The sequence below is a fragment of the Pelodiscus sinensis genome, chromosome 20 (genome assembly GCF_052426305.1).
Source record: "Pelodiscus sinensis isolate ZL-2025 chromosome 20, ASM5242630v1, whole genome shotgun sequence".
NCBI classification, from domain to species: Eukaryota; Metazoa; Chordata; order Testudines; family Trionychidae; genus Pelodiscus; species Pelodiscus sinensis.
The window spans coordinates 20,793,537-20,806,273 of record NC_143071.1 but is presented as its reverse complement, the minus strand read 5'-3'; the positions used below and the strand labels follow the sequence as shown (position 1 = coordinate 20,806,273).

At 48.7% G+C, this 12,737-nt stretch overlaps 1 long non-coding RNA gene across 1 annotated transcript in view; it reads right to left on the bottom strand.

The window, feature by feature from the left end:
* Nucleotides 1-7,079: 7,079 nt before the first annotated feature.
* LOC142819094 (uncharacterized) overlaps nt 7,080-12,737 on the bottom strand; it is a 99,287-nt gene continuing 93,629 nt past the window's right edge. The window contains exon 5 of the long non-coding RNA XR_012896801.2: nt 7,080-7,819. This is a non-coding gene — a long non-coding RNA (uncharacterized LOC142819094). The remainder of the gene's footprint in view (nt 7,820-12,737) is intronic.

The window sequence follows — 12,737 nt, the reverse complement described above, 5'->3', positions numbered from 1 at the left end:
TTCAGCTTTCTCCACATCATCTGTCACTAGGTTACCTACTTCATCCATTTGGGGCCCCACACCGTCTCTGATCACCTTCTTCTTGTTAACATGCCTGTAGAAACCTTTCTTGTTATCCTTCACATCCTTAGCTAGTCGCAATTCCATTTGCACTTTTGCCTTCCTGATAACCCCCCAGCATTCTCGAGCTATACATTTAAATCCCTCCCTGGTCATTTGTCCAAGTTTCCACTTTTTCTAAACTTCCTTTTTGTGCTTAACTTCACCAAGGATTCCTCCTGTAAGCCAATCCGGTCTCCTACCATGTTTGCCTCTCTTGCTATGCGTCGGGATGGTTTCTTTCTGTACCTTCAATAAGGCTTCTTTAAAATACTGCCAGCTGTCCTGAACTCCTTTCCCCTTCATGTTAGCATCCTAAGGGATTCTGCCCATCAGATCTCTGAGGGAGACAAAAACTGCTTTTTTGAAGTCCAAGGTGTGTATTTTACTACTCTCTTTTCTTCCTTTGGTCAGGAACCTGAAATCTACCATCTCATGATCACTGCTTCCCAGGTTGTCACCCACCTCTTCTTCCCCTATTAGTTCCTCCCTGTTTGTGAGCAGAAGGTCAAGCTGCACACGGCCCCTGGTCGGATCCTTCAGCATTTGTGTCAAGAAGTTATCCGCAACATTCTCCAAAAAGTTCTTGGATTGCCTGTGTACTGCCATATTGGTTTCCCAACAGATGTCAGGGTGATTAAAGTCCCCCACGAGAACCAGGGCCTGCGATCTGGAAGCTTCGCTCAGTTGTCCGAAGAAAGCCTCATCTACCTCATCCACCTGATTCGGTGGCCTGTAGCAGATCACTGCTGTTGTTTGCTTCTTTAAGCTTAACCCATAGACTCTCAACAGGTTTTTCTCCCTCTTTATACTGGAGTTCAGAGCAATCTTAGTGCTCTCTTACATATAGTGCATCTCCTCCTCCTTTTCTCCCCTGCCTGTTCTTCCTGAACAGTCTATTCCCTTCCATGACAGCGCTCCAGTCATGCGAGTCATCCCACCAAGTCTCTGTTATCCCAAATAAATCATATTTCTTGGACTGGGCCAGGGCCTCCAGTTCTTTCTGTTTGTTGCCCAGGCTTCTCGCATTAGTGTACAAACAACTCAGGTAACCAGTTGATTGCCCTATCTTCTCCATTCGAATCAGGGGTCCTCCTTTCTTGCTTGTTCCTCTCTGCATTTCTTCCCGGTATCTGACTTTCCCACTCCCCTCAGGGTTTTGGTCACCGTCCCCCGACGAACCTAGTTTAAAGCCCTCCTCACAAGGTTTGCAAGCCTGCCCGTGAAGATGCTCCTTCCTCTCTTCATTAGGTGGATTCCATCTCTTCCTAACAATCCTTGTGCCCGGAACAGAGTCCCATGGTCGAATAAACCAAAGCCCTCTCTGCGACACCACCTGCGCAACCATGCATTTACTTCCTCAATTCGACGATCCCTTCCCAGTCCTTTCCCTTCAACAGGGAGGATGGACGAGAACACCACTTGCGTTCTGAATTCTTGGATCCTTCTTCCCAGCACTACGTAATCTGCAGTAACCCGCTCATGGTCATTCTTGGCCGTATCATTAGTTCCCACGTGGAGAAGCAGGAACCTCAGATAGCCTCAGGCAGCAGCCCCATATAGGAGGTCCTGACCTGGTGCCCTGCTGGCACTGGCCAGCCTTAACTCCGATTCAGAGTCCACTCAGTGTGGATGCGCTATTTTGAAATAGCAAAATGCACATTTCAAAGGAGAAATGCAAAACTCCATGTGCAGCCCAGGGCCAGCAGGAATTCCCGCTGACTCTGGGTTGCATGTGGCATGCCAGCTTTGAAATGCACAAGAGTCCCCAGTGGGGACTCTTGTGCATTTCAAAGTGGCAGCACAGCATGGAGCCTGGCGTCAGCAAGGGACTCCCCAGCTGAACGCAGGTTCCACGTGGCATTTCCCCAGCTGTCCCCGGGTTCCACGTGCGACAGCACCACAGAGCAGATCCCTGGCTCAGCTGTGCGGCACTGTCCCTTTCAAATGCCAAGGCGGCGTTTCAAAGGGGCAGCGCCGCACAGCTGAGCCGGGGATCAGCTGTGTGGGGCTACCCCTTTGATCGCCACCCCAGCGTTTCAAAGAGGCAGTTGATCCCCAGCTCAGCTGTGAGGTGCTGCTGCTTCGAAGTACCTCCTCTTCCCCCCTTTTGCTGCCTCTATCTGATGGAGGCAGCAAGCAGGGGGGAATCGACTAGTCGACTGACTATCCAATAAGCATTTGCTTATCAGATTGTCGACTAATTGACTAGTCCTTAATATCCCTAGGTTATACAGATAATAACAATATAAGTAAACAACAGGATGTGAGGTGGCAGAGGCACTGTAATTTAATACATTCAGGTTTTTACCTTCAAGGATCTGGGTACATTCAAATCATGATTAAGCCCCAGGATGAGATGTGTTTAGCAGTCTCAGTGCCTAGTCTGTGCTGGAATGATCACAGCTATACACCACATCTGGCCACCACTTTTCCTCAGGAGAAGCCACATGGCTGGTATAACGAGAAGTGTACTGGTGAGGCCAAGCACAGGCCTAGTATGAAATGGCAGATCGTGGCCAGAGCCCATCTGTGGAGGAACTGTCTGGTGCCTGCCTGCCTACCTTCCTCTTGTGGCTTCAACCCTTCACTTGAATTCAGCATTAACTTCTCGAAGCTCAGCAGTTCCTGGTGTCAGTAGACCAGTTCCCATTTCTAACCCTGTTTGGTGCCATCATTTCTGCTAGGAATCCAGCTGCCCTGTGGGGATGGCCTAGGAGTAAGTAATGAGCTAGTCAGCTCCCCACCTGGCTCCCTCATGTCCCTTACTCCTTGTGCAACAGGGATGTTGGAATAGCGAGCTTGTTATATTTTGAAATAATGGACGCATTCTAAAGACACAAAATAGATATTTCAGGATACCTCCAGTATCCAGAAATAGTGATGCAGTGTAGACATAGCCCAACATGGGAGAGAGAGAAAAGAAGTTCCCAAAGAAGGAAAATTAAGTGCTGGTCCAATGTGCTCCTCTCCTCCCCGGAGACATTATGGCTACGTCTAGACTGGCATGATTTTCCGCAAATGCTTTTAACGGAAAAGTTTTCTGTTAAAAGCATTTGCGGAAAAGAGCGTCTAGATTGGCATGGACGCTTTTCCACAAAAGCACTTTTTGCGGAAAAACGTCCGTGCCAATCTAGACGCGCTTTTCCTCAAAAAAGCCCCGATCACAATTTTCGCGATTGGGGCTTTTTTGCGCAAAACAAATCTGAGCTGTCTACACTGGCCTTTTTGCGCAAAAGGGACTTTTGTCCGAACAGGAGCAGCATAGCATTTCCGCAAGAAGCACTGATTTCAGACAGTAGGAAGTCAGTGTTCTTGCAAAATTCAAGCGGCCAGTGTAGACAGCTGGCAAGTTTTTCCGCAAAAGCAGCTGCTTTTGCGGAAAAACTTGCCAGTGTAGACACAGCCAACGGGTGTGTCTAGACTACAGGGTTTTGTCGACAAAAGTGGACTTTTGTCGACAAAACTATACCTGCATCTACACTACATGGCAGTTTTGTCGACGGTGGCAAACCTCATTCTATGAGGAATAACGCCTTTTTCAACAGAGTTATGTCGAAAAAAGGCACTATTGCATCTACACTGTGCTTTTTCAAAAGAGAGCGTTTAGACTCTCTGTCGAAAAAGCTACTTGCTTTGTCGACAGAACTGGCTGTAGTCTAGATACTCTTTTTCGGCAGAGGCTTTGTCGACAGTATCTGTTGACAAAACCCTTCTGTTCTGTAACTCCTCTCAGTCAGCCCTGAGGAGCAATGGGAAGATGTACGCTGCCATAAGTCTGGCATGGCATAGAGACTGATGCCAACTCCACTGAAGATCTGTCTTTAGACCAGTGGTTTGAGCCAACGCTGCAACATGCGGTGATAGTTTGGGAAAAACAAAAGCAAAGGAACATGCTGCTGCTGTCAGGAAACCTGACAGGCAGGTTCACAGCCCTACCAGGCTTTTAGCTGCTTGTTTTCTTCCGCTGATCTAGGACAGAAGTCATCTGGTGACAGAGCTAGAGACACCGAGTGAATTATGCAGCAGTTCCGCTCAGGCGCCCGCTCCGAGAGTGGGAGAGCTCAGAGAGAGGCAGGAGCCTGACATTTTCAAAAGTGACTCGTCATTTTCATTGCCTCCATTTTTGGCTGCCCCACCTGAGGCACCTAAAAGGGGGTGGATGTTCCAAAGGGCCAAGTACCCGGGCTCTGAAAATCAACCCCCCTCCTTTCACACTCTGTTCACTCCAAGCCCATGCCCTCTGCTGCACAGCAAGCTCTTTCCCTTTGCTGGGACGGACCTGGGTTGGGCCCAGGGGTGTGGGGCCCAAACAGTGTGAGCAAGTGAGGCAAACACCAAAATTCTGCATTCCTGAGCCTCTAATGCTCACTGGCTTTGGTGGGAGGGTGGGTTGAGCCTGGGATACAGGAAAGGGCCCAGGGGAGGAGTCAGACAAGAGCCAGACCTTGGCTACGTTAGCTGTGGGACCCACAATTCGCCACTGGGACCAATGGTGGAGGTTGGCATGTGCCTGGGGATCAGGCGTTTTTACTGACATGTTGCCTGACGGCTTGTTTACCGGAGTGTGTGGGGGAGGTCACTTGGCACTGATTTGGGTTTGTGCTCATTGAAATGACCCTCTTACACAAGCTGCAAACCCTTAAAGTATCCTTGTTCCACCGTTAACACAAAGGCTCTAATATGCATTGGGTGTAGCCAGTTCAATGTGTGCTGACTTAGCATGGACACGTCGCTTCTTAGCGCTGGTTGGCCGGGCTCCCACCATTCCCACCCCGCTGGGCCAGGCTGTTCACTTGCACGCCGGGGTCCAGCTGAGTGGGTGTCACCTTCCTCTTCAAACACTGGTGTGATGCCAGGATTGAGCTGTTTGCTCCTGGATTCAAATCCCGCCGCCTTCAGGAACAGTCAGAGCGGCTGCAAACCGGCCCCCTAGTAACAACAAACCTTGCTTTGTCTCTGAACTGAAAGAAGGGACTGTGCGGCAGGAAGATACAGCTGGTTCCTGCAGGCTCGCCCCCGCCTTTGCCTTGGCTATCAGGACAGTAACGGCGTTGATGCTGGGCCGTTCATTCACGCACACATCCGGCTAATCAATTGAGTTTCTCAGCAGCTTCCTCCAGCATTCAGGGGTGGAGGGTGAGAAGAGTTTGTTATTCTAGGCACTGCTGGAGCGGCGTGAACGCTATTGAAAGAAAATTAGCTGTGCTCTCCATGCGCTGACATGTCTCTCACGGCTTAGCAGTCTGATTTCCCCTCCATCTTCTCTCCACTGCCCCAGTTGTCTCTGGGCACAGGCCCTTGTCTGCCTGCACTCAGATTCCTCTTCCTCGGGCTGGCTTGGTAAGCGTGGGTCAGCGCTAGGGTGTGGCTGTTTTTTTCTGGGGCTGGGTGTTCGAGAGGCTGAATGTCTCAGCCAAAGGGAAAGGACACTGTGTTTCGGGAAGGGCTTTTCTAACCAGGGGTAAATTGGAGCATCCCCTTTCCAGGGATTAGCTCTATGCGTTCCTCCCCACTCGGTCCTGCAGCTCCTTCCGGAGCCCTAGGCAAATACTGGCGATGACAGTGGCATCCGTTTAGTTAGGGACAATACAGCCCAGGAACCGCAAGGCTGATGCTCCTGGCCCTAGTGTACCGACTGTGTAAGTGCTCTGGGGCTGGAGCACCCACAGGGGGAAATTAGTGGATGCTCAGCACTCACCGGCAGCCAAGCTCCCCCTCAACCCCCTACCCCCAGCACCTCTCACCCACCAGCAGCTCCACTGACCAATTTCTCCCCCGCCCCCACAGCGCCTCCTGCCCACTGCGAGCAGCTGTTCCATGGCATTAGGGATGCCCGGGGAGGATGGGGACATAGCGCGCTCAGGGTGGGGAAGCAGCAGAGCATGAGTTTGGGGGAAGGGTTGTAATGGGGTGGGAGCAGGGACGGAGGCAGGGCTGAGCACCCTGGCCAGCGGGGAAGTTGGCACCTGTAGCCAGGAAGAGGGGTGCAGCACAGTGTGTTGTGTTGGCAGACGCAAAGCCCCTCGAGAAGCCCCTCCCTGATGGGGGACCTTACAGGGCTGGCCCACGTGAGAGACCACTGGTGGGAGCAAGGGAAGGACAGGCAAGAAGACAGTGAGAGGGAACAAAAGATGAAATTGGCCTCCTACTCTCTGCAGTCATACGGGTGACGCTAGCCCCCTCACAGGATAGAGGCCTTGCTTCATCCCTCCTTTACACCAGTGTCACTCTGTTAAACCCACTCCTGACTGAGGCGTTGGGCCCTGCGCTACGCTCCCAGCTCCGCGACCACGTCTCCCCTCTTCTCAGTTCCGCCCTTTCGAGCAGAAACATTCTCTCTTTACACCTCGTCTGGTCACTGACTCGCTTCCTCTCTCACTCTTTTTATTTTGCTTTCTGGCTCTCGTCATCGCTCTTCCTCGCAGAGCCAGCACTGGGCACACGCAGACTGAGCAATTGCTTAGCACTCCAAGCAGCTCCAGGGGGCCCCCATGTCACTATTTTAGCATGTGTTGGGCAGGAGCTGGGGAATATTATCCTCCCCCAGCAGATGGGCTGGCACTGCCTCTACTTCTTTGCCTTTCCCCTTTCCCACCATATTCCTCTGGTCCCCTCCCTGCCCCCACCCTCTCGCTCTCTCTTTCTCTCTCTCTCTCCACAGATCAGAAGTGGCAGCTGTTTGATTTGCATGCTGCTGCCCAGAGACTCCTCAGTCTCTGTGCATATGAAATACTAGACTGTTAAGTGGAAGTGAAAGGGTTCCATGCACAGGTGGGGGAGGCAGCAGAAGACACAGAGAAGAGGGCAGGATGAGGGATTTGGGGTGATCTTGGGAAGATTAATGGCTAGCAGAGAGAAACAGAGGCTACTGCCAACTGGGCTCCAGCCTGGGTCTCTGCTAGCAGAAATGAGGATGTGTTTTCATCTGTGTATAGCAACCCAATGGCTTATGTATGGGAACAGCAGGGCAGCTGGGGTGAAGAGAAGCAGCTGAGGTTTATTAAGAATTCAGCAAATTATATACAATGGTTCTTGCTCCCTAGACTCCTGCCTCTCTGTCCATCCTGCAACATTCATACACAAACCCCAAGGGCAGGTCTGAGTCAAATGACAGCATCCTCTGAGCAAGGCCATGACTTCTGGGGACAGGGTACTCCAGTTCTGCTGAAGGGTAGAGAAATATAGTGCCTTTTAGCTCAGGACCACCTGCTGGGATCTACCCCATGTGGGTAATGACGGAGCATCCTTATCATCAGGTGGCCTCTGTGAAATAAGCCAGTGTTTTCCATTTGCTTTCTAGTAGAAATATTGCAAGAAACAATGTCACTTTCCTCAGCAGAAAGGCCAAAGACTCGGGTGGTAGCAAATGATGTATTCTCTTCCTGGGGCACCTGTACAGGATATGGTGAGGTGGCACACAATGTTAGGACCAGTTCCAACCTGCTCTACTCCTCTCATCTACACTGACACAGCCTTACTGCTGTCAATTCAGCTGTGATCTGAATACCAGGCCCCTTTTACACAGGAATTTGCTGTCAAACCAGGAGTCCTGCATACCGTCTCCTGTTCCAGCAGTCACCAGACCCCTTTTCTCCAGGTTTTAGCCAACAGGAGACATCTGGTGATGTTGAGGCTTATTCAGGCCTTGGGAAGATGTAGCAGGAGAAAGTTTGAAGCAAGTAACTTAAAAGACCAATTAAGCAGCATTTTGAAAAGCCTGGAAATGAAAATGAGAGAACAGTTATTGTGAGTGGGGGATCAGCGTGAGATGCCCAGTGAGAATCTGAAATCCCCAGAGGAGCGAGTGGTAGTCAGAATTGATGATAACATCTCATTTACCATTAAGCTGTGAGACATTAGAAATTGTATTTAGACAAACAAGTCTGCATATGCTAGGGCTCCCAGTGGGAAGGGAATCAAGGGAAAGACCACAAAGCGGCTTGGCAGTTCCTATCTGGAAAGGAAAGGCACAAACAATGAACTGAACTGTAGGCAAGGTTTTTAGTAATATGGCCACCTGCCTGCTTAGAGAGTAAATTCCTGCTCGTTCTGGGTGGATGCATTTTGAAGGCTGCAAAGAAAACAGGCTAAATTCATCGCTGGCATTGTGCCCCTGGCTGCAGTAGAGATGCATTAGGGAAGCATTTAGCCCATTGATTTTGCTTTTGAGAACGGCAGAATACACATTTTTCCATACCTGCCAAAGGTGACCCGACTGAACCAGCAGGAATGAATACGGCTCCCTGAGGTCTGGCTGTACAAACTCTACCCAGCTCCCCCTGGAAGGGTGCGGTGCTCTCTGGTTCCAATCAAGCAGGAGACATTACGCGAATCTTGCCTGGGTGGCAAGTTGGAAAGACCCTGAGATGGAGTCTTTAACTTAGTGAAATAGCCTCTGGATGACATCTGGGAGTGCTGAGTGTGGAGGACACCCAGGCTGCATCTTGGCGCTGTCTGGAGTGTGCATATGTGCCAAGTTCAATGCAGCGCTGACTCCTTAGGGCAGGGCTAGTCCCGGGGGCCACGATGATGCTCACAGAACATGCCGAGGGCTGCAACTTAAGTGTGGTTGCATACACATGCAAATATATATGCAAATATATGCAAATAACTTCTTTCACATTGACAGGCATGAACGCAAAGCACTTCCCACAATGCCCCGGCGCTCCCAGCACCTCCTCCTTGGGGGCTAGAAACACCGACACCCTGTTCCTCTCTGTTCCAGCAAGCCTGTCTGCTTGTGTCTTTCAATGCTCACCCTGCCTGGGGGATGCTTCGCCGTTGTGGAGCGTGTTCCCAGTGGAGGCCATGTTCAAAGGATCCCACCCATGGGCCGGATGAAAATGGGCCACCGGCCACGTGTTAAGTAGCCTTGCCTTAGCGCATTGATCCCACACTTCTGAATTCTTACGCCGTTCCTGCTAGTCATGGCGATGGAGGCAAGCGAGGCAGTTCCTCTGTAAGGATAAGTATGGGTGCAAATGCCTTCTTCCTCTAGTCTGGTGACTAGGATGGCAAATTTGTCACAGGGATTTTTGCCTCATGATCACTGGTGATTTTTTGGGTCTTTACAGAAAATAACTAGAGTCATCATAAAGCCACTCTGCCTCACAGCAGTTTCTCTTTCTCTCCCCCTACCTCCTATATCACCTGTTCTGCTTCCTAGCTGCCATGTTTTTGCCCCTTTCCCTCTGGCTTTGCAAACATCCCCCTGCAAGAGCTGCTAAGCTAACTGCAGTCAATTTCAAAATACCAGCTCCCCAGTGTACCATTGGCCCCCAGCCTTCAAACACCACGGAGGAACAAAGTCCTGGTGTGGAGCTGAGTCCAAGCCTGCTGGGCTAGGAACCACTTGCTGGAAGTGGAAAAACTGGAGGAGGAATGAGGATAAAAGGAAAAGGGCAGCTGCCTCTCCTCGCAGGGACCCTGGTTAAAGAACCATGGAATCCGTGGCTGCCCCAGCATCTGTGACAAGTTGGCCTCTCTAGCTAAGCTCGTAAACGAGAGCCCATATAAACCTCAACTCTATTATTTCCATGGCGTATTAGAGAATCTCATTTAGTATAAACATTTTCATCTCCAGTAGAGCATGAATAACAGTAAATGAGATAGTTTAGATGTTTCAGGCCAAATATAGCCCTGGGGTAACTCCAGTAGTTACACCAAGGACGAATTTGGTCCTTTGAGCTCTACTTCCCTTCCTAAACTAAGATTCCAGTGTGGGTAATTACAGTCCATCTCTGTAAGTTCCACCCATTTTAATTGGATACAATGGACCAGACCCTCAGCGGGTGTAATTCAGTCAAACTCACATATGAGTTATGCTGCTTTGCACCCGCTCAAGGGCTGGTAACATATTAATCCTCATTTCCTAGCCTACACTCCTGCACAGGCTTCCTGTGCACTGCCAGACCACTCCTATCTTCCGCTCCAGAGGTGGCTGCACTGATCCTATATACAAAGCACTTTGTTGTTATGGAGCTGAGAGATATTGATTTCGATGGGGTTTTGTTGATAGTGACCCCAGTTATCACTGTAGTATAGCCCAGCTCAGAAGCATACATGTATTTCCAATGTTAACTTTGGAATTTTCTCCTCTTGCTTTTTTATTCTTCATGCTTAGAAATACTGCAGTGTCGTCACAAAGAATAAACCATTTCTCCCCCATTCATTTGCCCTCTGCTCTTAAGGAGAGGTTTTGCCTGCAGGGAGGTGATATTTGAAAGCGTGTGGGTGAAAATGACACAGGAAAGGTTAACACAAAACCAGTTTATAGCATCAGGAGAAGATCAGAAAATATCTAGTTCAAAACAAGGAAAGGAGTGTCCAGGCTGTCTGCTTTGGAGAGCCTTCACAGAATTCAGGCCTCTGCAGCATGCAAGCCTCTCTCGGGGCTGCATGCATTTAACTGAGAGTAGAACTTGCCCACTTACCTGTTTCTAGTGGGTTTATGCTAAATGCAGCATCATTTTGTAAACATCCATGTCTATGGACCATCACAGTTGCTGGTGCAAGAGTACAAGCAAGGACACAAGAGCTCTAAATGAGGGGCCTGATTCCTCGTTGCTATGCTCCTTGGCCCAGATGCTCAAGGATCTTGAGGCAGCTCCTCCAATTGGTGCCTAACCACCCTTGAGACTCTGGGCCCTCGTGTTGTCATTTATACCAGTGCACAGAGAGTGTAAAATGCAACCAACGTTGTTGTCTTTAGTGTATGTGCAACATGCCTTAGTGGCACACCACCAGGCAGGATTCATCACCAGATTTGGTCCACTGCTTGGTTCCTTAGCTCTCCCGTCTTGGGCAGAGTACTGACAGGGAGTGTGATGTGAACATTGATCCCTGATCACCCCCAAGCACTGCACACTGGTGTGAATGATGACACCAAATACGTCTACGCTGCCTTTGGTGCAAGTAGGCATACTCATGCTAACTCTAATTTAGCTAGCCTCACTTCAATGTCAGGGAAGACCCCCCGTGGAAGCTAGCAATGTAAATAGCTACACGGGTTCCAGGAGGGCTTCTACACTCTGCTCCACTGTGGCTTCACTGCGATTTTAAACTAGTCTAAAGCTACCTCCCCAGGCTGCATGGATATTACCCACAAGGTGGAGGGCACTGGTGAATCAGGTGTAAAGAACCTAATTTTCAGGTGTTCCTTTCTTGCATTTGGTGCAGGGATGGCTTGAAGTTATCTTTGCACTTCCCACAGTCCACTTTGCTACCTTTTCCAACTTTATCATGAATCTGATGATACTTTGAGTTCATGAAAGCCCCAGCCATTGGAGGCAGGTGATCATGGGAGAATCTTAGATTTAATTTCTGTTTCCTTGTTTTTAAAACTATTTAGTTAGGAAGTTTTAAAAAATTTACAAATCCTTGCCAAGTAAATATCAGAGACAAAACAACTAAGCTTTTGTTTAAAGAAACATTATCCTGAAAGTAATCAGATCTTCCTATTTAACAGTGTTACTGTATTGCAGAGTGAAGCTATGTCTACGCTACATAATTTTTTCGGAAAAACGGCCATTTTTTCAAAAAAAGTCACTTATGTCCACACTGCAATCACGTTCTTTCAACAAAAAATCAAAAAAATAGAGGGGTTTTTCCAACGTTGGTAAACCTCTTTCTATGAGGAAGAAGCCCTTTCCCGAAAGAGCTCATTCAGAAAAAGGAGTGTGTGGACGGGGAAGAGGGAGTTCTTTTGAAAGAAGAGGAAAGAGGAAAAAGCACAGGTGCTCTTCTGGCCGCTCAGTCCATAGTAATCACAGCTGAAATGCAAGATAGGGTCCATTCAGTGTGGATGCTCTCTTTCAAAAAAGCAGATCACTTTTTTGATGCACTTTATCAGTGTGGACACTCTCTTTTGGAAGAAGTTTTTTTGGAAGATCTCTTCCAGAAAAGCTTCTTCCGAAAGAAGCCTGCAGGCTAGACATATCCCGAGTGTCGTTAGAACACCTATGTCATTTTCTCATGATTTTTATTAAATGGAGTTAAATTTGTATATACACATTTAACAGACCAGGTTTTTCTGTCAAATGTCAATCAAAAAAATGGACAAGTACTCTGGGGGTTTTGCTAGCAAATAGGCTTTGTAAGAGTATTGAATAAAAGAAAAGCAAGTATCTAAGTATCTATCTGTCCTTTGATTGTTTTTCTGAGTGCACAGTTGGTATGTTAATTTTTCTATGACCACAACCTCCCATGATTTTTTTTAAACCATTCCTCCACAGCTGGGCAATTTGTCTTTTTGCACTGAGTGGCTGCCAAGCGGATCAGTGTTTATTTATTGATTGATTTTAAGAAAAATAAGTTTCTAGCATTCATTGTAGAGGAAAGCTGGGAGATATGGCTTAGTTGCGGCTCAAAAGGCTCAGAAACCAGAAGGTATGATTTAAAAATACCTTTGTCATTTTTTAAGTCAGTCTCGTGATTTTGACTTTAAACATTAAGGGTTGTCAGCAGAGCACATTCTAGGCTGTGCAAGGTCCTATGCAGTGCTCCGTCTAAGTTTTCACAGCCTCAGGGTGCCTCTGATTTACACACTCTGCTTCTCTGTGGCCTCAGGAAGCAGCAAGGAACTGACATGTAGAGTGTTTTGGCCCTGTTTCCAACTTGGCTTAAACCCAGCCTAG